We start from the raw sequence: 25,889 nt of genomic DNA, 5'->3' as shown, positions 1-25,889 counted from the left end.
AAGCAACCTAAGTGTCCATCAATAGGTGAATTGGTAAAGAAAAAGTGGTACATATATGCAATGGAATATTACTCAGCCACAAAAAAGAATGGAATCTTGCCATCTGCAACAATATGGATGGATCTAGAGGGTATTATGCTAAGTGAAATAAATCAGAGAGAGAAAGACATACAATATGACTTCACTTAAATGTGGAATCAAAAAGAAAAACAAAACAAATGAACAAACAAAACAGAAACAAACTCAGAGATGCAGAGAACATTTTGATGGTTGCCAGCTGGGAGGGAGGTTGGGGGATGGGTGAAAATGGAAAAGGGATTAAGAAGTACAAATTAATAGTTACAAAATAATCATAAGGATGTAAATTATAGCATAGGGAATGTAGCAATAATATAATAATACCTATGTATTGTGTCAGATGAGTAGATTTATCAGGGTAATCAATTTGCAAGTTATATAAATGTCTAATCACTATGTTGTACATCTGAAACTCATATATTATATGTCAGCTGTAATTGAAATATTAAAAAAAAATAATAAAAAAATGAAATGACTGGAAATACAGGAAGGGAGCCAGGAACAAATTGTTGATTTCCAACTGCCAAAGACCCCCGGGAGCCTCAGTGGCAAAGCAAAGTGAGGTTTAGGGTAGTGAGGCACTGAGGGGTGTCCTGATAAGAGGGAGCTGGGAGGGGCTTATGACAGGATTTGGGCTCAGGCAGGGTGGTTCTAAAGAGGGTTAAGGTGAAGGGCAGTAGGTCTGCTCTTAGGTAGCAGGGGTTGTCTGGTGCCTGGCTATCTTGATACTGTAATTTCTATCCAGGAGGCAAGAAGATTCAAAGCAGGGCTTGAGTTTTCATGGGTCAAAGCAGCAGTTGCTTGTGTTAGTCAGAAGAAAGAAGTGTTTAGTTATTATTGTTGCAGTATCCTTTTCTCTGTCCTAACTTAGGGCCACAAAGGGGCCTGATCACTGTTTGTATTCCATGAGCATTGTTTATCATGGCCTAGCTGCTGGATGCCATTTTCTGGGCCCATTTCTCACTTTCAGAGAACAGACCCAGGTGATTGAGATGATAAAGAATGAGACAGTGGCCAACATCAGTTCCCCTTCTAATATACTCGTATTCCCCAGTTCTCAATTCCACTTCACAGAAAACTCAAAATTTGACTCTCTGCTGCATCTCCAGTTCCTCAGGTTATAGCTCTCTTGGGCTACTTCCAGCCCCCCACCTCCTCTGTAACAGCTCTGATCAAAGCCAAATCCAGTAACCAATTCTCAGTCCTCAACTGACTTAGCCCCTCATTGGAATCTGACACTGCTACCACTACTTTACCCTGGAAGCACTTTCTACACTGAGCTTCCAGAAATCCCACATCGTGTTCTTCTACTTTCTGAGCCACAGCTTCTGCTTGATATCAAAGTGTTGGGGTATGCTTGGCCCTTTTCTCTACTCTGAAGACAGCTTTTCTCTAGGGCTCATGAGAAGGACAGTGTGACTGGAAGCCTGGCAGAGGGGAGGCTCTGCTTATACAAGTGCTTCATTGAGGAGGACTCTCAGGAGAAGCGAGGTGAAGGAAGCAGGGTGGGGTAGGGGAGGCAGGGGAAGGAGCTAAGCAAGAATGGGTCCAAACTGGAGTCTGGGTTCAGCCTGGGCTCTGGGGGAGCTCTGGAGGAGCTCTGGAGGATGAGCTGAGCCATGGACTTGGGTAGACCTTGAGACATGGGGCCTTCTGTAGTCCATGTCTGCCATTGGTTGTGGGCATCTTGGGAACAGACAAATGTAACCTCCTGGGTAAGGTGGCTCCTTGCTCATTACCTCAAGGGGCAACAAATATTACAAGCCCACATTCACACACCCGAGGGATAGTGGTGCAGAATTGGTAAATGGAGTAAGGTGGGGAATTCAGTGCTCACTACTGAGGTGAAACTATAAGTTCTGTGGGACCATGTTAAGTTTCAGAGTCAAGTGATCAGTTGTTATTTGGCTGGAGTGTAGAGCAAGTCTTGCACACTCTGTTGCTAAAGTACATCTCAAATCTGACCACTTCACCATCTAGTCCAAATCACCATCTCCCACTAGGGATAACTTAGGTAGTAGCTCCCTAAGAGCTATTGCAGTTTATTCTCCAAAACAGCTACAGTGAACTTTTACAACATGAATTCACATGTTACTGCCCTTCACATGTGGAAACAAGTATCTAAAGCCCAACTTCCACCCACAAAAATCTAAATGATGCAGCTCTTTTGACCTTCATTTACTCTGCTACAGCTGCACTGGGTTCTTTGTGTTTCTCAGGTATACCAAGATTTCTCCCACTTTGGGGGCATCTGCACCTGCTGGTTCCTCTGGCTGGATTCATTTCCCTCCAGATTTTGCATGCCTGACTGTGACTCACCATCCAGGATTCAGCTCAGATATTTCTTCCTCAGAGCGCCTGCCCTACCAACCTCAATTCCTGCCCAGTCCTGCTTTATCACATCTTCTTTTCCCCCCAGTTTTATTGACAAATAATTGACATACATCACTGTATAAGTTTAAGGCATACAGCATGATGGTTTGATTTACATATATTATGAAATGATTGTCGCAATAGCGTCAACTAATATTCATCATCTCGTATAGATACAATACAAAGAAAAAGGAAAAAAGCTTTCCTCTTGTGATGAGAACTCTTATAATTTACTCTCTTAACAACTTTCCTATGTATCATACAGCAGTGTTAGCTATAGTCATCATATCATACATGATATCCCTTGTACTTATTTATCTTATACCTGGAATTTTGTACCTTTTGACCACCTTCCTCCAATTTTACCTCCCTTACCCGTTTTGAGGATAATTTAAGCCAGTGTCTTGATCATAATTTAAATATGCATACCCATTGATCCAGAATTTTCACTGATGCACACAAGTAAATCTGTTTAATGAAAACATTGCCTACAATAACAGGAAAAAGAATTGGAAATGACCTAAGTGTTCATTAACAGGAAAATAATTAACTGGGATTTAACCATTCTATGAAATATAAAGAAGCCATTAAAAAGAGTGAGATCTATGAGTACTGACAAAGAAAGATATTCAATATGTATGAAGTGGAAAAAGAAGAGTAAAGAAAAATATGTACAGTATATTTGAAAAACACACATTCACACATCTACAATGTGGTCAGTGCTGAGAGGAGGAGTGGGATTGAGAGGAGGGGGAACACTTATTTTGGTGGTGGTAAAATTTTTTTTTTTTTTTAAACAAAATGCTCCTTTTTTATTGCAAGAAAATTACTGTCATTTGTTTTCTTGGGATTGACAGTTTCACTTGGTTGATTTTTGTTGAAAAGATTGCTATCTCACAATACATTTAAAATGAATATTAGATAGTGTGGTAGAATTTTTAACTGGCATTTAACTTTTTCTTTCTTTACTATTTAATTTTAAACTCTTTGAAAGAAGGAAGCCTGTCTTTCTTTTTGGTGGCTGTGTCCCAAGTACCCAGAACACTGGAGTTCAATAACTACACATCGAATGACTAAGAATTAATGACACTTAAAAAACTGTAATGAAAATAATCAGGATATATCATTAAGGATGATTATTGTGGTGCTAATTATCAAATCAAAATGTCAGAAGAATCTGAGTAAATGAGGCACATTGGTATGGTAGAATCCTCTTCAGTCATTAAAAAATCGTTTCATTTAAATAATATCTCAAGAAATGAAAAAGTGTTCAGAATATCCTTATAAGCCAAAATAGAAAGCTACAACTCAGCATGTAAAAATATTGTTACATATGTAAATATTTACATATTCTGAGAAAAAATATCAGAAGGACACACACCAAATAATTTACGATGATTCTATCTGGGTGATTGCTTATGGATAACTAATGGCTTCTTCTTCATGATTCTGTTTTATACCCCTATTGACTCTGGGTTATGCAATAATTATAAATTACTTTTGTAAATAGAAAAAAAAGTTTTGTAAAAAAAAATAATATCTTGAAAAATATAGTCTGCAGTTTAGATTTTTGAAAGGTTTCTTTCTGGATGTCTTTAGAAACAGCTCTTGAATTAGGGACATTGGCTCAGTGTATTTGACTATAATACAACTTGTCTGTTCATATTTTAGCCATTGATACCCCTAAACTCCTTTCTTTTTTTTTCTATTCACCCATTTCTCCCACCCCTCCCCTCGCCTCTGGCAACCACCAATCTGTGCTCTGTATCTATGAACTTGGAAATATATATATATATATATATGTGTGTGTATATGTATATATACATATACACACACACACATATATACATCTATACACATATATAAAAATATATAAAATATATATTATACATAATATATCATATTTTTTAGATTCCACATATAAGAGGATCATTGGTATTTGTCTTTGACTTTCTTCATATAGCATAATCCCCTCAAGGTTCATTCATGTTGTACAAATGGCAAGATTTCAATATTTTTTATGGCTGAGTAATATTCCATTATATATATATATATATATATATATATATATATATATATACACACACACACACACACATATATGTGTATATATTTTTTATGGTCCAGTTTCATTCTTTGCGTGTGGCTTTCCTATTTTCTCAATGCCATTCTTGGCTCCGTTGCTGTAAATTAATTGACCATATAGGTGTGGGTTTATTTCTGGGCTCTCTATTCTGTTCCATTGATCAGTATATCTGTTTTCATGCTGATACTATACTGTTTTAATTACTATAGCTTTGTAATATAGACTGAGCTCCTGGGTCTGTTGTCTCTTGTGTGACTGTGGGATGGTAACTCTTTAAAAATTCTTTCTCCATTGTCTACAGTCCTGTTGGATGAAGGACTGTAGCCCCATTGGCCACCAAAGCCAGGTAATATAGAGGTGTCCCCTAGCAGCAGTCATAGAAATCGGGGCACCAGAAAGGGGTATGAGCTCCTCTGTGTGACACCAATTATTACAGTCCCTTGGGAGCAGGAACACAGGCTCCCCTGGTCTCCAGAGCCAGGTGATCAAATGGTCTCAAGTAGGCGACAGCCACAAAAATTAGGGCACCAGACGAGTTTGAAAGCTCCCTTCCAGAAGGCCGCAAAGGGCGAGCGTGAAGATCACGCCTGCCAATCTCTATCTCTGGAGAGTGTTCCAGCAGGTTCCTAGATGTGTGTGTTCAATTAGATATCTGCCCTTCAGGCCAACACTTTAATATAAACAGGTGAGCCTCCTTCACTTTAAGTCTGGGTGCAACTGACTACCTCTGAGCTGGGCCCTGGCAAGGGCAAGTCTGAGGCCATGAGCCCATTAAGAGTAATTTCTCAGATCAGTACAGTCTTGTCGTCTCAGGAAGTGAGTCACGCTGGTTTTCAAAGTTAGATGTTTTGAAGGCTTATCTCTCAAGTGCATGTCTTAAAAGCTGTGATTCCTGATGTTATTTAGTGAAGGGTTTGAACTCTTCACTCCTTATGGAGAAGCTCCAGGTTTTGAGCTCCCTCTGGTTGTGGGACGGCTTGATGGGGGTGGGGTTTATGGCAAGCCTGTGTCCCACCCTCTGCTACCCACATCGATGTGTTGTTGTTTTTTCTCATTTGTCAGATGTGTAGTTGTCACTCAGCCAGCCTCTAGGCTTTTAAGAGGAAATAGTTCTATATGTAGCTTTAGACTAAATGTGTTTGTGGGAAGTGAATTCAGGATCTTCCTACATCACCATCTTGAACGAGAAGTATTATTTGGCTTTTGTACATTTGAATTCCACACTTGTTTTCGGGAATAAACTATGTTTTAAAGTAGGGGACAACTGTAGTTCCTATCCTTTTTTCAGTGCCTCTTTAGTGACTTAGGGTCTTTTGTTGCCCTTTTATAGAAAGAAAAGATGAGTGAATAACTTCTGGTAGTTCCTTTCACACTTATGATGCTTTGAGATCCATTTATTCATCGGAGTCTTCTTTAGGCAGCAGGTGTTTCTTCAGTTCTCTGTCTCTGAACTTCAAAGAAAGACATGGACAATCTGGAAAGTATAACCAGCTCGAACCAGAATCAAACAAGTTGGGTGGTAGATAGTTAAATGGCACTGGGGCTGGACCTGAGGGGAGGGGGCTGGGATGGTGATCACAAGTTATAACTGTGTAATCACATTATTAATGGCCATCTGATATTATTGAAAACAAAGTCATTATTATGATACTTTAACAGTCTCAAGCCTGAAAACCATTCACAATCTAATTCAATAAATAAGCTACTTAAGTATAGAAAGACACAAGGAAGAACAGATTTTGTGTCATATTAGTAAATTTGATTTTCATTAATGCAAGATGAATGTCTTCTATGAAACACTTTCATATCATATTAATGACATGATAGCAAACAGCATTCACAGGTTGCTAGGCAACACGAGGACACTCTAATGATCTCCTCTGTACTCGAGAGGCCACAGAGGGAAGATGCCAGAGCTCCGAGGATATTTCCCACTTCTTGGCAACTGTTTCTGCTGGAAGACTACTGACTGTGGGGCTGGGAGGGAAGGGAATTAATGATCCCATTTACCAAGGCAGATACTCCTCTTCACTCTTCCCTCTTTCTCATTGGCTTACTGTGTGAGAGAGCAAGAGCTGAGCTTGAATATGAGAGGTCAAGAGTTCTCAGTCCACATGTCCTTCCCTCCACTTAGGTCACAGACTGCTGTGAAACCAGGGTAGGAAATGTAGTGGACACCTTGAAGGTTGTTTGTCAAGCCACAGTTTGCTGGAATCTGCTCCACTCCTTGCCACCCCATCTCTTTGCTGGGTAGGTCCCCAGCAGTCATGCTGTGACTTCATGGTTCCATGAAGCAAGGACAGTCATCTGATCCAATCATTCCAGCTATGCACTGATATGCAACAACCATCCCAAGCTTAATGATATAGAGCAACAGCTATTCTATTGTGCTCACAATGGCTTGGCTCTGCTCCATGAGTGCAGGTGGGAAGATGAGTGACTGGCAACCACTCAAGTGATGAGCTGAAATCACTGAAGGGTTGTTTTGCTCACATATCTGGCACCTGGGCTGGGATGACTTGAAGGCTTGGCTCATCTGGAACTTTTGTTAGACTGTCTACATGGCCTTTCCTCATAGCTTGGGCTTCCTCACAATATGGCAGCCTCAGGACGACTGGACTTCACATACAACAGATCAAGACTCTAAGATTGAATATTCCAGCAAACAAGCTGGAAACTGTGACCTTCTATAACTCAGCCTCAGAAATCACATGGCCTCATTTCTGCCTTATTCCATTGGTCATTGGTCAAAGTCATCACAATCCTGCCCAGACTCAAGGGATGGGGACATAGACCCCACTCTCTTTATGGAAGCACTCCTTCCAAATTTGCAGTCATAGTTTGAAACTGCCATACAGAGCCATGCGTCAGTCACTCTCCAGGAAACCTGGAGTTGCATCTGGTAAACTTCTGTGGATTTTGGAATTTATCACATGTAAACGTGGGAATTGAGGGGAAGCTGAGAAAGCCAGTCTGCAGAGAGAAAGAAGTAGCTACTGCTTGGTTTCTAGCTGCCTTGTCTTTCCTGACTGTGGTCTTTTCCCAAGGCCCAGCTATATCTCTGCCCTTTGAGATACAAACATGAATCCTTAAAATGAATTCTTTTCAGCTTAAATCTAGCTTTGGTTGGTTTCTGCTACTTGCAATCAATGAGTTCTAAGTGATCCAGAGACTATCAGCTGACTTTTCAAGTGATTACTGATATAAATGTGATTGCTTTTATATATGATATATAAATTCTTATTAATTCCAGGCATACCTATTGACTTCTTGTTATAGAAAATGAGGGTTTATCTTTTTAAACACAAATCCCAACTTCTCCCTATCCTGAACTTCCCAATAGATTGTATTGCAATTTTTGGTTAAATTATTTTATCTGAGTTTATATTATTTTAACAATGCAAATACAAACCACATTTCTTTCTTGTATAACATTTTGCTTTTCTTGGAAATAATAACTGCCTTGTTTTTTCCCCCTTACTTTTCAATGTACTTAGTAAAGTTATTTTTCAAAATGTTCCAGAAATTCTGTAAAATACCCCTTAATATTATTTTCCATATAAACACATCAAATAATCAAAATAATTACTTTCCCCCCTCCCTGGTTCCCTTCCTCTTACTGACTTCTGCGCTCCTGTCTGGCCTGACCTGGTTGTACCCTGGGTCCGCTGGGACTTCTTCACACTGTTCTCCAGTTTTTGAGCCCCTGCTTTACTCCTCCTTAGTTTAAAACTTTGGTTACTTAAAAATAACTCTTTATTATGCAGAATTTAAAAATATGTGTAAAAAATGTTTAAAGAATGTTTTAAAAAGAATTTGAAAATATGCTTGAAAGCATTATGCTAAGTGAAATAAGTCAGATAGAGAAATACAAATACTGTGTGATCTCTCTTATATGAGTATGTAGAATTAAAAAAAAAAGACAATATCAAGCTCATAGATAAAAAGAACAGATTGGTGGTTGCCAGAGGTCGGGGGTGGAGGGTGGGAGAAATGGATGAACGTTTTTTTTCTTTTAGCTCAAATAAATTGTTTAAAAAATAAATACGGAGGGGCGGCAGGATGGCTCAGTTGGTTAGAGCGCCAGCTCTTAACAACAGGGTCGCTGGTTCGATTCCCGCATAGGATGGTGGGCTGCGCCCCCTGCAACTAAGATTGCAAACGGTGACTGGACTTAGAGCTGAGCTGCGTCCTCCACAACTAGATTGAAGGACAACGACTTGACTTGAAGCTGATGGGCCCTGGAAAAACACACTGTTCCCTAAAATTCCCCAATTTAAAATTAAATAAATAAAAATAAATAAATACAGAAAAATAAAAATATGTTTAAATTAGGATAGCAGAATGAACTCCCATTCCTCATACTCACTTCCAAGAGTTATCAACTGATGGCCAATCTTGTGTCATGTCTAGCCCCATCTACTCTTCTTCTGGGTTACTTTGAAGCAAAGTCCAGCTATTTCAATATGTAGCTCTAAAAGATAAGGATTCTGTTTTTTAAAAATATATAATTGCAACACTAACTTCACATTAAAAAAATTAATACTTCCTTAATATCATCAAATGACAAGTGTTCAAATTTTCAATAATGTCATAAATGGCATTTCTTTTTTACAGCTTTTTTGAGTCAGGATCCAAAAAGTTGATATGTTTCTAAAATCTGCTTTAATACATAGGCTCTCCCTCTATCTCTGTTTTATTTCTCAATTTATTTGTCCAAGGAATCAAGCTGCTTGTCCCGCAGTTTCCCTCACTCTCAATTTTGTGGACTGTGGCTCCATGGTATTGTTTAACATGTTCCTCTGACTCCTCTACTTCCTGTAAATTGGTGGTGGAGCTAACTAAGGTCCTAGTCAGATTCAGGCTCATTTTTTTTTTTCAAGTTGGTGCGTTTTCTCACCAAGAAGCACATAGTTGTCTCTTTTTCTGTGTCAGCAGCCACTGATGCTCAACCCTTCTGCCCTTTAATTCACTAGGGGTTGCAGATTGATGACATTCTAATCATACCATTCCCCTTTTATTTATGAGCAGCAATAATCCTATTTCTTTGGTAATTATTTGATGGATGATCATATAATTATTGTTTGAAATTATTTCCTTTCAGAAGCTTGAAGACATTGCCCCATTATCTCTCAGGTACTGAGGTTGCTGTTGAAAAACCTGATGCTATTTTGATTCTAGCTCTTTTTAAAATAAATGCTTTACTCACTGGAAGAGTTTAGGAGCGTCTTCTCATTATTCCTGGTGTTCTGGAGTTTCATGATAGAGAGCCTTGGGCTGTTTGTCATTTATTACGGAGTTTTCAATCTGAACATTGATGCCTTTCAGTTCTGGGATTGTTTTCTTCTTCTACTATGCATTTAAGAGACCCCTCTACTCCATTTCCTCCACTGTCTCGTTCTGGAATTCCTATTAGTCAGATAGAGGTCCTTGTTCTCTTTCTCATGAAATTCCCTTGACTTTATCTTTTAATGCCTCTACTCCTGGCCACTGATATTCTGGGGACTCGGCAGGAGAGGGGCTAGGAACTCTCCCAGTCAGTACTGGGACTTTCACAGAATTCCTTCTCCTTTTAGCCCCGTGTCTCACACTTTTTTTCTGCTGGATCTGGTGTCCCCATGTCTGGAGTTTGTCCAGTTCACATTCTCCAGAAAACAAACCTCCAGTCTCCCATGGGGAAGTAAGAGGGAGGAGGAGCAGTTGCTTGGCTATCGCAGGAAGGGGCAAGGTCTGGCAAGGGGGCATCTTATTTACTTTTAATCAGTCCCTGTTCTCAATTCTGTCCCTCATCACAGCCTTCCATCATCATTTGTATCTCCTGCTGTTCCCTCTGTAAGCCCTTAAACTGCAGCTTTCTCTACTCTGCTATGGCAAGCTTCCCATCTCTCATCTACCATCATTTCCTCTCCAGTTTTATGTCTCCTTATGGGTAGATTTATACATTTTTTTCTTGTTTTACTGTCATTTTATGGGGGCTTCAGGAGGGAGAGGAGAGGAGGTAAATGTGTATATTCAATCTGCCATATTTAACCAGACACCCTTAAATTATTTTTCAGTACAATTCTAAATAGCAAGTCTTTTCACCGAACTTCTACGAATTAAAGTTTTTTCCAATTTTATCCAGAAATAGTTGACATACATCAATGTATAAGTTTAGGGTGAACAGCATTATGGTTTGGTTTATATACATTGTGAAATGATTGCCACAATAGGTTTAGTTAATACTCATCATCTCATATAGATACAATAAAAAGAAAATAAAAATTTTCTCTTTGTTGTAAGAACTCTTATATTCTACTCTGTTAACAACTTTCCTATATACTACTCAGCAGTGTTAGCTATTGTCATCATGTTGTACATTACGTCTCCAGTCCTTATTTACCTTCTAACTGGAAGTTTGTATCTTTTGACCACCTTCCTCCAGTTGAATTTACTTTAAATTTTTCGTCTCATGGAGTCCTAATTTTGGGATAGAAATTTATTGAAAACTCCCTGTAGATCAGCCTGAGTTCTTTGTTCCCATGAATATGAGGATGTTTGATATATTAAGAGCTGTATTCGTGATTTTTATTATTCTTATTATTCCAGTGTGCTCCCTGCCCTCTGAGGGATCACAGCCTGAGGCAAAGATTAAGTGTTAATATTTTATGTGGGAGATACCATCCCAGGGCAGCCAGACTAAAAGGAAAGGGAACTGAGATGGTGAAAGATGGGAGCAACGCAGGATTATGCATTATGTGATGGTCACTGCTTCAGGCCAGGGGCACTTACTCAGCCACGCAGGACATGTCTGCACGGGCCTCATGGAGAAACTGGATCTTGGGACAGTTTACTGGAGGCAGGGAAAGGGGGTTGATCTCTGGCTCCCTCCTCGCCGCAGAGAATTAGGCCCTTCTGCCCTGCATTCTGCCTTGCACTTCTGCCTTGCACTTCTGCCTTGCACTTCTGCCTTGCACTTCTGCCTTGCATTCTGCAGCTTCTTTGGCAGTCACTTGGGAAGCCAGATCCTATGGCCTGTGACACAGGTTTCCTCCATCCAAGTCCAGGCATGGGAGGAGGGGCTAAAACTCTAGGGGACCTAGTGAGGCTGGGAGAGCCTGAGGTGAGTGTTGCAGGGCTGGGGCGTGGCCACGCTGAATAGTCTGGATAGATGGGCTCATCATAGGAGCCAGACCATTTTGAATTCTTCCGCAGGAATTTTTCAAAGTGGCACTAGGAAAGAGAGTCCCCTCTACTCTCTAAATACCAAATAACAAGCTGCATTAGCCCGGTGGCTTCTCAGGACTTCCACCTGGAGGAGGCCGGTCTGTGAGAAGGAAGCCAACATGCGGGGACAAGAAGCCTAATTCTGATGGTGTTTCAAATCCTGTCGCAGGAAGGCCAGCTGCCCCTCCCTCAGTGTAGTTCTGCGAGATGTTACCGTCTCTTCTGGAGTTTCAGTTAGTTTGAGCTGGGCTTCTGTCACTTGTAGAAAGAGATTCCCAACTAATGGTTACGACCAGGGAGAATACTAACAAAATCTTTTTAAAACCTATATCCAATAACCAACTTGAAATGAATTAATTTAAAAAATAAAACACCTTGAAATTAAAAATGCTACTTCACTTAAGACAGCTTCCTACTTAGTGTGCTATGGGCTGACCTGTTGCAATAAAGCCTAGGTTAGCGTTTCACTCCAGTACATAATTAGAGAAATCAGAGAGGGTTATATTAGTTCCTATATTAAATCCTTCCCAAGAGCCCAGCAGCCTTGGATCCTGCATCTGGAAAGACCCATTTGCAGATCTGTCCAGACAGCAATAACTGACCAATGGACACCCTTCAGGATGCACTTGGAGAGGGTTTGATTCAGGGGCCTGACAAGCCCAGCAGCTCCTTGGTAGCTAGTCCGCGTTAATATCTTGAACGAGTTCTAGCTTTGTTCAATTATCACATTCAGGAAGCCTACAGCCCGCAGCACTGCTTGTCAGCTGGTGCTGCTAGTGGCTGGGAACTAATCATTAAGCCTTCCGTGGAGCAGAGAAGCCACCTCCCAGAAGCCCTGCAGCCTCCAGCGTGGTGTATATTTTCCTATTTCACTTGGATTTGCTCCTAATGATTGAACTATAGATTATTAATGCTGTGAGCCTCCAGGAGCCCAGCGTGACTGTGCTGGGCTCTATTCTGCCTTCGGAGCCTTCAGCACGGACCCTGGCCTGGCAGACAGTGCTCCGGCAGCTGTCGGAGCCACTGGGGCCAAGACAGTACCGTGGGATCCAAGTGGTGGCTCCTATTAGCAGCTGCGGGGGCATCGTTGGTGGCATTTGGTGCTCTCTTCTCCCCAAATTACCAGATAGAGTGAATAATAAGTCACAAAACCAGCTCAGAGTTTGCTGGGTGGGTGACAAAAAGTGTCTTTTGAAAGAAGTGGCTGAGGTCATGCTGGGGCTATGCCATCTGTCGTAGCACCTGGGTGGGTGCTGGGAACAACTGCCAGGCAGCACATACAGAACCAGATTTGGGATGTGCAGGGCCTGTGGCAGTATGACCCCAGGACGGGGCCTCCAGCCCCTTCTGGAGGAGTGTAGCACAGCTACAATTTGTGGAGCAGTTCCTCCAGGATACGCTCTGAGCTGAGTATTTCCTGTACATCATCTTGTTTAGTCTTCACAGCAATGCCAGGAAGCAGTTATAAGCCCCCTTTTACAGATAAGGGAAATGAAGCTTACAGGACTGAAGTGGCCTGCCTAAGACCACACTGCTAAGGAGGTCTGAAGGACCCTCTGGGTGTGTTTTCTGAGAAGTGCACTCTCCTTTTCACATATCACCAATAAAGTGAGAACCAGGAGGGACCCTTCATGCCCTGATATGGAAGCTCTAGCTGACATGGAGGTCATTCAATGGTGGTTGAATGGGAGTGGCCAAGGCATATCGCATACCTTGGACAGCACAGCCAGCAGCTGTTTGAAGCAGCAAAATACCCCCGGCCTGGCTGCATGGCAGCCTAGCAAATTGTGATGAGACAAAGCAGCACTAAACTTAGGGTACAAACCTGTCTTAGCTCAGACTGTCATAACAAAATACGACAGATTGGGTGGCTTAAACAACAGAAATTTATTTCTCACAGTTCTGGAGGCTGGAAGTCCAAGATAAGGGTTCCATAATGGTCGGTTTCTGGTGAGGATTCTCCTCCTGGCTTGCAGACGGGTACCTTCTTCTCACTGTGTTCTCACATGAAATCTCTCTCTCTTCCTCTTCCTATAAGGCCACAGTCCTACTAAATTAGGGCCCCACCCTTATGACCTCATTTAACCTGAATTACCTCTTAAAGACCCCAATTCCAGATAAAGTCACATTGGGGATTAAGGCTTCAACATATGAATTCTGGGGGCCAAAATTCAGTCCATAGCACCAAGGTCACAGTGAGGTTATCAGATGGGAGACAGTAAACCAATAGAAAAATTAAACAGGGTAATGGGATGGAGAATGATTCAGAGATGTTAGTTAGGGGTGGGTAGAGTGGTTTATGTAATATTGGGGGGGGTGCTATGCTATTTATTAGTCTAGAGATGTTATATAATATATAATAAATGTATTCCGAAATTTTGTTTTAAATTTCAGTACTTGAAAGATGTTGCTCGCTGATTTTCACTTGCATGGTATCTGAGAAATCAGTTTTCATTCTTATCTTTCTTTCTCTGAAAAAAATCTGTTTTCTCTTGTTGCTTTTTAGATTTTCACTTTATCACTGGTTTTGAGCAGTTTGATTATGAATGCCTTAGCATAATTTTATTCATGTTTTTCATGTTTGAGATTTTTTGAGCTTCTCAGATTTGCAGGTTTTACACAAGGTCAGACAATTAAGTTTGTGAACTCATCCTAGAAAAAGTGCTACATATCTCATTGCTGAATATCACTATGGTCACCTTCCAAATACCCCCCTTGGGAAGCTATGCACCAATGCCAGCACCTATTGTACCCTTCAACGCAATTTTGGAATTTTTTTTTCTGGAATGGCCATCAGAGCTGTTGTCGTATAACCCTGGATGTCCTGAATGTCATCAAAATGTCTTCCTTTCAATATTTCCTTTGTCTTCAGGTAAAGAAAGAAGTCATTGGGGGCCAGATGAGGTGAGTAGGGAGGGTGTTCCAATACAGTTACTTGCTTACTGGCTAAAAACTCCCTCACATACAGTGCCTTGTGAGCTGGGGCATTGTTGTGATGCAAGAGCCATGAATTGTTGGCAAAAAGTTCAGGTTGTCTAAGTTTTTCACGCAGCCTTTTCAGCACTTCCAAACAGTAAACTTGGTTAACTGTTTGTCCAGTTGGTACAAATTCATAATGAATCATCCCTCTGATATCAAAAAAGTTAGAAACATCATTGCCACAAGTTCGTGAACTTAATTGTCAGACCTCATAGTTTACATCAAATTTGGAAAGTATTTGGTCATTATTTCTTTAGGCCATTTGAAGTTGTCCCATAGCTCATAGATCCTTAGCTCATTGTTTTAAGTTCTTTTTATTCTTATTGTGTTTCATTTTGGGCAATTTCAATTGTTATGTCTTCAAGTTCACTAATCTTTTCTTCAGCAATGTCTAATCTTCCATTGATCCCATCAGCGTATTTTTTTCATCTCAGGCATTGTAGTTTTCATCTCTAGAAGTTTGATTTGGGTCTTTTGTCTACCTTCTACATCTCTACTTTAATTTTTGATCATGTGGAATACAGTCATATCGTTTAACATGCTTGTTTACTTACATCTGTGTCACTTCTGAGTTGGTTTCAATCAACTGATTTCTCCTATTATGGGTTCTATTTTCCTTTTCTTTGCATACCTGGTTATTTTTCTTGCTCCTGCAGGGAGACCCTACTGTGTACTCAACCACAGCTCCACAAATCTTGAGGTTCTCCATGCTGGCTGATGGGAACACACTCTGTTCCTATCCCTGTGCAAGCACCAGGCACTTTAACCTCTAATCCTTTCAAGTGGATCTCTCACAACCTTGGGTAGTTTCCTCACCTGCATGTGCTGGTCAATACTTGACTGAATTCTCAAGAGGAACCTTCTGAAGATCTCTAAGTCTCTCTCTGTGAGCTCTCTCCTCTCTAGTACTATGTCCTGAGAACTCTAGCTGCCTTGTCCTCCCCAGACTAGCAGCTCCCATTCTTCAACTCAGAGAGTGTGCTGGACTCTGCTTGGGTTCCACTTTGCTGTGGTCTGGAAACTCTCTCGAGGCAGAATGCTGGATCGATTGCAGGGGTGACCTTATTTGTTTCCAGTCTCTAGAGATCACGGTCTTTTATCGCTGTATGTCCAATGTCTTTTTAAAAATCATTACATTTTGTGCAGATTTAAGTTGTTCCAGATGAGAGGGTAAATTTACTCCCAAAAGAATTTCAAAATAAGTCGAATGCCACACATCTGCTCTTAGAACTTTGGATAAGGATTGGTTGACCTGCATATAATTAGGACAAAGTTCATCCTTTGATAATAGATGTAAATCCAAATTTCACGTCATATTCTTGATAGTTTTGCATTTTTTGGGGGGGAGCGGGGTTTTTTCTGGTCAAGTTTTGTAATTAATTATGGGAGAAATGCAGACTAGTTCAGCCAGCTGCCTCCCAGACTCTTTGTAGCATGACATATCCAAAATGTCACAGGTAGGAAAGTGAAAGACTACATTTCTCAGACTTACATACAGTGTAGGTTCTTCATGGGACCGAGCTTCTTCCAAAGATCTACCCTCATGCAAAATTCGGAAGGTGGATGTGAACACCATGAGGTGGAGATCCTGCTTCCACTGTTTTTCCTGCTTTTGCTAGCAAATCTGGTCATGGTAGTGTTTGGTGTCAGCTACAGCAGAATCCCCTGGGAGGCAAGAGGTAGGACTTAGGGTACCCATTTTGCTGGTGTGGATTGTGGCAGAGAAGGTGATGGAGCTGGCAGTTGTGGAAGTTTCCCGACTTCTCAAATTCCTCACTGTGGCAGAGGTCAGCCAGGTCTACAGAACTGTTTTCTGAATTTTTCTTAGAAGCTGGACTAAATCCTGACCCTCTAGCCGATTCAAGGAACTTTATAAACCACTTATAACTGGAAGTATATTGCTTTCTATTTGAACTAGCAAGAGAGGATTCTGTTGTCTTCAGCTGAACCCTGACTGTTAGATTAATCACTGCATTTACTCATAATGTGGCTAGTAAAGAGCTTGTCTGAGGAATAGGAGACAGGTTGGCTGTGCTATTTCCTGGTTTGCTTGTGCACGCTTCATTAGTATTTTCAATCTGTGGTTATTTTAGAGGAGTCTTTTAAATGCTCTTGTCCATTTTTTGGAAATTTATTTAAAACTTGATAGTAACTGTAAATCCACAGAACCACATACACAAAAACTGCAGTATGTTACAGAGTTCACTAATAAGGTTGATTCCTCTAAGCCATGACCTCCCCCTATAACCTTGAATGTGTTGAGTCCACATAGGACACACATCTCTCTTTTATCTGGCCCAAGAGAGTGCCAGTATCTGTGCTTTAAATACTAATAAAGATTGATTCCTCTTTACTTAAAAAATACAAATATAAGTTCTAATATTTTCTTCGTCTACATGTGAATTAACCTGTGCATTCCCTGAGGTATTTTTGTCAGAGAAGCAAAATTATTCTCATGGTCTAAGGAAGTGCTTTCTCTACAGCATGTCATTGCATAATGGAAAACTTACTCCCCAAGTCCTGAATAAAGGGAATTAGACTGAGAGTCAGGGGATTCTGGTTCTGGTATTATTGATGTCACTATCTTGGTTGTGACCCACGGCAAGCCCTGCCACTTTGGTTTCTTATCTGTGAGATGACTGTTTCTAAGATCCTTCCTAGCACCAAGATTCTGTGAGTGGTAAGTTGCACTGTCCATGAGCTTGTTGCAGGTCTTAATTCTAGGAGCAGATAGCAGTTACCCTTTAACTCTTCTCATCGCATATAGTTCAGTCATACAAATATGTTCTGGGTAGTAGATTAGGTAATGGATTTTACTTAGCTTTTAAAATATTTTTCCTAAATTTTATGTAATAAACATGTATTGTTTTTGTAATGGAAAATACTAAAGAGTAAACAAACATGTACATAGTAATCCTCAAAAAGAAACATAAAAAGATCCAGGCCTAGGAGGAAAGGAATGAGAATGTTCATGTGTGATAACTCCAAGCTGCCCAGTTGGTATCAGAGCATCTTTTTACAGTTGTTAGTTTGCCATAAAAAGGTTAGGCAGCGGGCAGGCAGGCCAGGTTCTTCTCATGGTTCAGGAGACTGAAAACATGATTTCTGAAATGTATTTACTTTAACAGTTCCAATAACAATAGAACAACTCAGTTGTTTTTTGAAGCTTGGTAAAGAGGTATTTATATTAAAGGAATTTAGTAAGTATTGGCTCATAAGCTATTATTTTAGACTTATAAATAATAACCCTCAACCCACATACTGCCAGATGAGAAGGAGGAAGAAAATTTGTAAAGGACTTTAACTCCTGAAGCAAAAGTTTTAAAAGAAAAGTGATATTACAAAAATGCTCAGAGGACAGAAGTCAGTTCTGAATATTCCAGTCAGATCTGAACCCAAAATCAAGAACCTGGGATCTGACAATGGGATAGGATGTTAGTAATCAAGATTGCTGTGCATAACTGGTGAGGAAATGGCAGGCTGCTGGGGAGTTGGCCAGTTGAGCTATACACAAGCATAAAGGGACAGGGAAGGACATAATATGGTGACACGGAATATTTGTTTCAGCCAGCAAGACCAAGTGCCCCTTGCCTCTCCTATAGTGTGACCAAAAGCCCCAGAAAGCTTGCCTGCTCTGCCCCTTGTCCCACACCATCCTCCCTCTCCATCTGACATATTATCTGAGAAGAACTTGATTTCTTTCTGGTTAACCCTACAAAAGTGAGTATAGAGAGAAATCACTTCCTCCTTCTACCCACTGGGCCTTCAGAGCACCCATCTATTAGCTACTACAGCTTCATGTCAGGGACTCAGAGCCAAATGGGGCTGGTGATTGGTGATTAGCATTTTAGGAAATGACTTTCCATAGATGCTGTGCTCAACCCCCTCACTGCAAATTCCGTCAAAGTGACTGGTCTACAGCAGCACCATCCAACAGAACTTTCTGCAATGATGGAAATGCCTTATTCTGTACTGTCTAATATGGTAGCCACTAGCCACATTGGCTGTGGAGCACGTGAAATGTGGCTAGTGCAACTGAACTTTTTATTTAATCTTAATTCAAATTTAAATAGTCACACTGGCAATCGGCTATCGTATTGGACAATGCAGGTATAAGGTGTTTGTAACGCTTAACAATGCATAAAAAATTTTCAAAGCAATTTTTAAAACTACACATTAGGTTCTAGACATGCTTTGTAATTCAAATAGCTCATAATTTCAAATTTCAAATGATATGTAGAAGAACCTACTTGGTTGCTTTTGGTGTCCAGTGGTTTGAAATAAAATCATCTTTAAGTGTTGCTTATATAGAAATGTTTGATCCATTCCTTTGCTATAATGAGCCCTGGGAAGTACGCTATCACCTCTAGTCTTCATACATAACTGACTCTGAATAGAGCATCTGATTTCACACTTATTTAATTCTTGATAATAACCTCTCCCTAATTTTTTTCTCTGAGCAGGACTCTGAAAAAGAAGCATATGGAATTCACAGGTACCTCCAAATAGACAATTTTAAAAATAAGATATAGCAAGCACATATATTAATGCCATTTTAAAACATTTACTCACTTGAATTTTTAAAGGAAGCACTGTATTTTCCTAAATTTGCATTAATTTGGGATAATTTGCATAAAAGGCTGGAAGTATCTGCCTCTCCATAAATGTTAATATGGACTTGTAGTGAACATGAACACTTGAGCTGAAATAATTACAGAACTTTGCAGTTGTATAGTACATTATTAAATTTTTTAAATACTTTCACATTATTGTCTACTTTTATCCTCTTACATGGGCAGATTTATCATAGATAATATCTCCACTGTATAGGTGAGGAAATTGATGCTCAATGAAGTTAAACGGCTTGCCCACATTCTCAAAGCAAATAAGCAGCAATGCAAGAACTGAACCCTTTGACTAACCCTAGTGTCCTTTCGACTCTAAGGAAAGAGAAGTAACAATTGCTTGTACACACTGTTGGAGTTTCAAACCAAATTCTATTAGAATATATGCCAAGAGTGCACAGGCACAGCATGACAAAAGACAATGGCCAGAGTGATAGCTGTGGAGATGGGGGGTTACAGATAACTTGCAGATGGCAGTGGTGGTCTCGCTGCAAGGTATTTCTTTGTTTTTATAAAGCTTGGTGAAAAGTTCAAATTTTTAAAATAATATTGTAGATGTGGTCCAACAGTCACACACTTACATGACTTCTTCCATGTATAGTTCACACTCCAGCACAGCCTTCAGGGATTCAGGGCCATCCCTGAAATGAAATCGTCTCTCTTGGGTATTACTATGTGATTTTAACATACACGTTTCTTTCAGATAATGGAATCACTGGTGTTTTTCTATTGTAGGGAGCCTATGAAGGTCCTTTGTTTAGCAGGTAATAATACCCACTTGGAAGGGGGATACAATGACTGTGGGAGTTCACATTGAACAAGGGGGGTGGAGAAATGCTGATGGGGAGTAATCCATGAATGAACCTGAGCTCCCACCCCTCACCTCCCACTTTGGATTGAGGTTGACAGGTACTACATTTCATTGTTCAGTCTTTATATTCTCATTAATAAAGGCCTTTAACATTAAGAAAAAGTCTTAGCTGTGAAATGGCACATTCATTTTTCCTTCATTCACGGGCACAATCCTCAAGGCAAAGATTCTTATCAACATCAATAAATTGTGAGGCACTTGAGATAAGAATTTATCCCTTCCTAATACCTCAAAACCATAAAAAAATCTCAATCTGGGCTTTTCTAATAAATGCTAAGATGATATTTCAAACTATATTCTCATGACAAATGAGGAAAATTATTACAGCATATTGGATAATGAGATTTTTAAAAAACTGCATACTTTATGCAGAATTCCACATGTTCATTATTTTAAATATTCATTCCTGACTATGTGAATGGGTGTTTGTTTTTCTTTCACATGATAATCTTTCACATGAATATCTGAAGGGACACACGCTGTCTATACTTTCAGGACAGTTCAAAACAATCTTGTCCTCCATCCCAAGAAATGTTAATTCCACACAAATGTCATGGTGGGAAGAAGGAGGTGACATATACTACAAAACACAAAACAAAACCCTAGTTTTTCAGTCAAAGCAATATTACAACTAAAAATGGACATATGTTGTATCAAATGGAATTTGGCCCCCACACTGGTCTATACTTCCAGATCTAACATTGACCATCTCAGTAATGAGGGACATTCAAACATGTGGGTTCAGCCTCACAGCTATGTGATCTTCTGAGAAAAACCGCTAGGCAAGAAGCTGCATGTTGGAGCCAGAGGCCTGGGGATGATTGGTGAGGAGCCCAAGACAGAGCATGCGAGCACGCCCAATCGAGATTGCCTTCTACCAGGGCAGCAAAATAGACGAGTAAATGACTGGGAGGTAAAATGAAGAGAAAAAATTACTGAATTTAGCAAATCATTTGAAAAAATACTTTTTGTAAGGCTATCAAACAGAACTGGCATTATTTGAAATGAAACAGATGAGGAAGAATACCTTAACGAGCCTATAAAAAGGCAGGTCGGTGACTTGACAAGAGGCCAAAAGGGAAATTTGCATCTTGGGTGAACTAGTATCCAACAACTTTTAGGTATGTATGAAAAAACTAAGATATTGGAGTGGGTAGTCGTATTTCAAGAACATTTGGTTAAGTCTGCAAAAATAGGCACCTAGAATTTAGTGTGTGATTTTCTACTGGAAGCAGAACCAGGCCACTGAATACAGAGGAACAGAAAACATTTAAGCCATGATTAAATGACTCCAATTGGAGTCTAATAAATGAATTATGAGACAATGTGGGCTGGCAGCATCCTGCTTTGCAGCTCCAAAGACAGAGATAGCACAAGGCCATTTTCCTAAGGGCGTAACTTCTGGAGCTTCACAGTTCAAAAAGGTAATGGCAGCCTTTTAAAGGGCCTGCTCAAATCCCATTTAGAATATTGTGCACAGCAGCACTTACCCACTAAAAATAGGCCATTCGAGTGTTTGGGGAAGTGTGGGAGAGGATGGCAGTGCTTGCAGGAGGGCCGTATGAGGGCAGTCTTTGAGAGCTGAGCATGTTAAGATGTGACAAGAGGTGATTTAATCAAGGTTTATGAGTATCTGATGGGCTCACACAAAGAAGCTAGGGCAAGACCTATTCACGCCGCGAGGATAAAGGATGCTACAGACTGTTAATTAAGGCTAAGGCGGGAGGGATTCAGTGAGCAAGACCATTCTCCGCAGGGACACCGATAAGTGGGTAAATGAAGATGAGGTAGAGTTAAGAAAGCAGAGAAGGTGCAGGACATGCCTTGTTAAAACCCTGTGACAGGGTCTTTGCAGGTAACTGCCTCTGCCTCCCCTCTCCTCTCCATCCATAGTTCCCATTTTCTGACTTTGTGACTCCCTCATGAAGCTCCTCTGTCCCCAGTGTCCTGAGAGAGGAACAATATCAGCTGCTCATTCTAAATATCATCAAAGGACGTAGCAGGCGTGGGGATTGCAAGGTTTGTGACAGGTGTGTGTATGTGTGCATGTGAGACACAAGTGCTCTTAAGGGGAGGCTTGGGGGGGGAAAATTAGTAACATTTGTTATGTGACTTTAAATGCTGGTTGGCTCAAAATTAACAAATAATAAAAATGGGCACCAAAGTGGTAAATCAATCAATCGATCATTTCTCTGTCTCTCACACACAGGCATGCACACTTGTGCATACACATGCAGTCACCAGCAGTGAATCAGTTTTCTTCATCGCCAGTGGTTTGTACTGGTGCTCTAAGGTGAAAACAAAGAATAAAGGTGGAATCCAAGCCAGCCTGGGCTCCAGACCCTCAGTGGCACTGCCGTCCTGTGACAGCTGTCTGCCTGTGTGTCATGGTGGCTGACTGCTTGGCCGCCAGCACGTGTCCCCAAATGGCTTCAAGCAAGCCCCTCTGCATGTAGCGGGAACCACTGTTCATAATGCCTAGGCTGCCACAGCATCTGCCCCTGTGGCTGCCGCAGGTCCCGGTGGCACTGCCAGTGCCTGCTCTGTTCTGGACCTTGATGAGGTGAGATCAGACTGGAGGAAGTGGAGAGAAAGGATCTGAGCTTTCCTTTGGAACTGGAGAGGAACTTGATCTTCAGGTTATGCCTGACTTGCGGATGATAGAGCGGCTGGTTAGCAGTCAGCCCTCCCAGCATGGAGGAAGGTGCCCCAGACACAGTGGATGGAAATTCGCCCGGATTCAAACAAGAGATGTTGCCGAGGTCAGGGAAACAATCCATAATCATATTATGGCCAAAATCAGCTAAACCATGCACCCTGACTGCTTGGAAAGAACCTTGCCAGTCCATCTGACAACAGGGCATGCAGTGCTGGGCCAAGAATTAACACTGGGACATGGCAGCATTTTGCGGCACTTGAAAAGAATGTGGCTGCAGCTGCATGTACATGTTAACACACATGGGAGCGACTAAGAAGCATGGCAGTGCCTGCAGTACCGCAAAATGACCAGTGACCCCTTTGATGATCAGCCACCATTTTCCTGCCCCTCTTTGTGTCTTTCTTACAGATGTCAATTAGGATGTCCTAATATCCAGTGTCATTCTATTTGCGATCCTAAATATTCCCTCTTAGCAAGTCAAATTAACTTTTTAAATTACTGCTATCATCAGTTAACAGCTGTGCCATGACTAGTGGTTCCAAGCTCACAAAATAAGTCTGTCTGTTTCAACATCACCTTCTTCTTGAGGGAAAACAAACCAGCTGGGGCTTTTGAATTTGGTCAAATGTGAAAATATTTTCTGTTCCGAAAAGACTCAGCATATCCCTCCCCATCAGGTAAAATTTTTCTTTAACAAACAACTGATACTCTAACTCAAATATTTTTGGTAAGGTTGAGAGGAATAATAAATAAAATCCTATGTACAAGCTAAGGAACAAATGAAGTAACTTTATAAATGTGTTTTTCTTTATGTTAGATAAATATTGCAGTCAAATCTACAAAGTTTTGAGGAGAGAAAATCTATGATTAAAGAATTTGATACTTTATCAAAATATAGTTTATAATTGAAAGCATTAGGAAAATATCCTCATATATAAAAGGTTTCAGAAAGTAAGTACTCTTTCTGGAAAAAAAATTAGAATCCATGAATGATAAAAATGCTTAGCAAGCCAATAAGAAGAAGAAATTTTAACCTGATAAAGGGTGTCTACAAAAATATGTATGGCAAATGTCATACATTTAATAATGAACACATTCCCTTTAAGATTAAGAATGAAGCAAGGGTGCCACCCTGATTACTTATATTTTACCTTTTACTGCATATCTTAGCCAATGTAGTAAGATAAGAAAAACAAATAAAAGTTAGAAACATTGGAAAAGAAGAAACAAAACTGTCATTATTTATAGATGGCACAATTTTTCTAAGTGGAAAGTTTAAGAGAATCTACAGGGAAATTGTTTGTAGATTAATGAAGGAGAGAGTTTAGAAAATTTGCAGAATACAAAACCATACAAAAAGTTAGTGCATTTCTGTATACTATACAGCAGCAATCAATAAGAAATGAGATTTACAATAGCAATAAAAATATAAACCATTTTGGGTCATATTAAACAAAAATTATACAAGCCATTTATGGAGAAAAGTACAAACCTTTATTGAAAGATGTTAAAGAGACCTAAATAAATTAAGATATACTATGCTATGATATTGGACGTAATATCAAAGGTGTCAATTCTCTCCTAATTGATCTAAGATTAAATATATTTTAAATCAAATCAACAGGGCTTTTCACAGTGCTTGAAAAGTTTATATAAAACTATTGGAAGAGCAAAGGGACAAAAATACCCAAGACACCCCAAAGACAAACAGATTATGTTAAACTTAAGAATATCTACTGACACCATAATATGAAAAGACAAGCTTCAAAATAGAAGATACATTAAGAATATATAACCAACACAGTATGCATCCAGAATATACACATAATCCCTGTGAATTAGTAAGAAGACAACCGAAAAGAAACATGGGCAAAGGTCATAAACAGGCATTTCATGAAACTACCACAAACAGCCCATCAACAAATGAAAAGCTACTAAGCTGCATCATTAATCAGGAAAGGGAAAATTAGAACCATGGGAAGACACCTTTTCACACTACCAGAACGGCCACATTTTAAAGTCTAATAGCACTGAAGATTGCCTGGGCTGTGGAGGTGCTTGCATACCCTGCTGGAGGAAGTTTAATAGATACAACTACTTTGGGGAACATTTCAGCATCACATACTACACCGAAGAGAAATTCTTGCAAATGAGGTGTGTCCACACTGTTAGTAATGGCACCACACTGGGAACAATTTAAATATCAATCGATAGGAAAATAGATGGATGAACTATGACACAGTTATATAAGGAAATACTATATACCAGGGAAAACAAATGAACTACAACTACATGCATTACTATGATGGGCCTTACAAAAAGTGCTAAGCAGTGTAGACTTTCCCTAGTCAGCCACGGAATTGATTCAAAGAAGGCAAAACAAACTAATATATTATTTAGGAAATCGTATATATGTGGCATATCTTTAAAACAAGGTTTGGCCTGGCGCCTGTTTTGGTAAATAAAGTTTTATTGGGACATAGCTCATTTATTTATGTATCGCCCCTGGCTGCTTTCACACTAATAATGGCAGAGTTGAGTAGTTGTCACAGAAGTTGTATGACCCTTTATAAAGTTTGCTGATCCCTGCTTTACAGGAAAAAAAGGGAATGATTAACCCAAACTGCCGGATAATGGTTACCCCAAGGACACAGAGGGGGTATAATAAGAGAGGGGCTTCTACTTCCTGAAGTAAGGAATTATTTCTTAACATAGGTGGTAGGCAGATAAATTTCTAGCACTATTAACCCTTAAAATATGCATACATGTTTTATATACTTTTTTGTTTGTATAATGTATTCTATAATTTAAAAACCTTTTAAGAGGGAAGAGAGACTGCTTCTATCCTGGCAGTCACCCCCGGGTGGTAAGGACCCTGGAATTCTATGACGTAAGTCCTTCGTCTATATTTTATCCTAACTCTGTCATCATCGTGTTTTGTGAATAAAGGAGAATTCTCCTAACTTTTCTAAGCAGCAGACTATATCCAGAAGCAGCTTTCTACCCTAAAAT

General features: G+C 40.1%; 1 protein-coding gene across 4 annotated transcripts in view; it reads right to left on the bottom strand.

Annotated features, from left to right (window-relative positions):
* The window catches only part of CFAP61 (cilia and flagella associated protein 61), a 332,957-nt gene that overhangs the window by 25,680 nt on the left and 281,388 nt on the right, over positions 1-25,889 (bottom strand). The gene's annotated exons all lie outside the window — the stretch shown is intronic.

Source organism: Rhinolophus sinicus, chromosome 13, assembly GCF_057876585.1.
Source record: "Rhinolophus sinicus isolate RSI-liver-muscle chromosome 13, RSI-T2T, whole genome shotgun sequence".
Taxonomy (NCBI): domain Eukaryota; kingdom Metazoa; phylum Chordata; class Mammalia; order Chiroptera; family Rhinolophidae; genus Rhinolophus; species Rhinolophus sinicus.
Note: the sequence above shows the minus strand (reverse complement) of the source record. Positions and strands in the feature narration are given on the sequence as shown.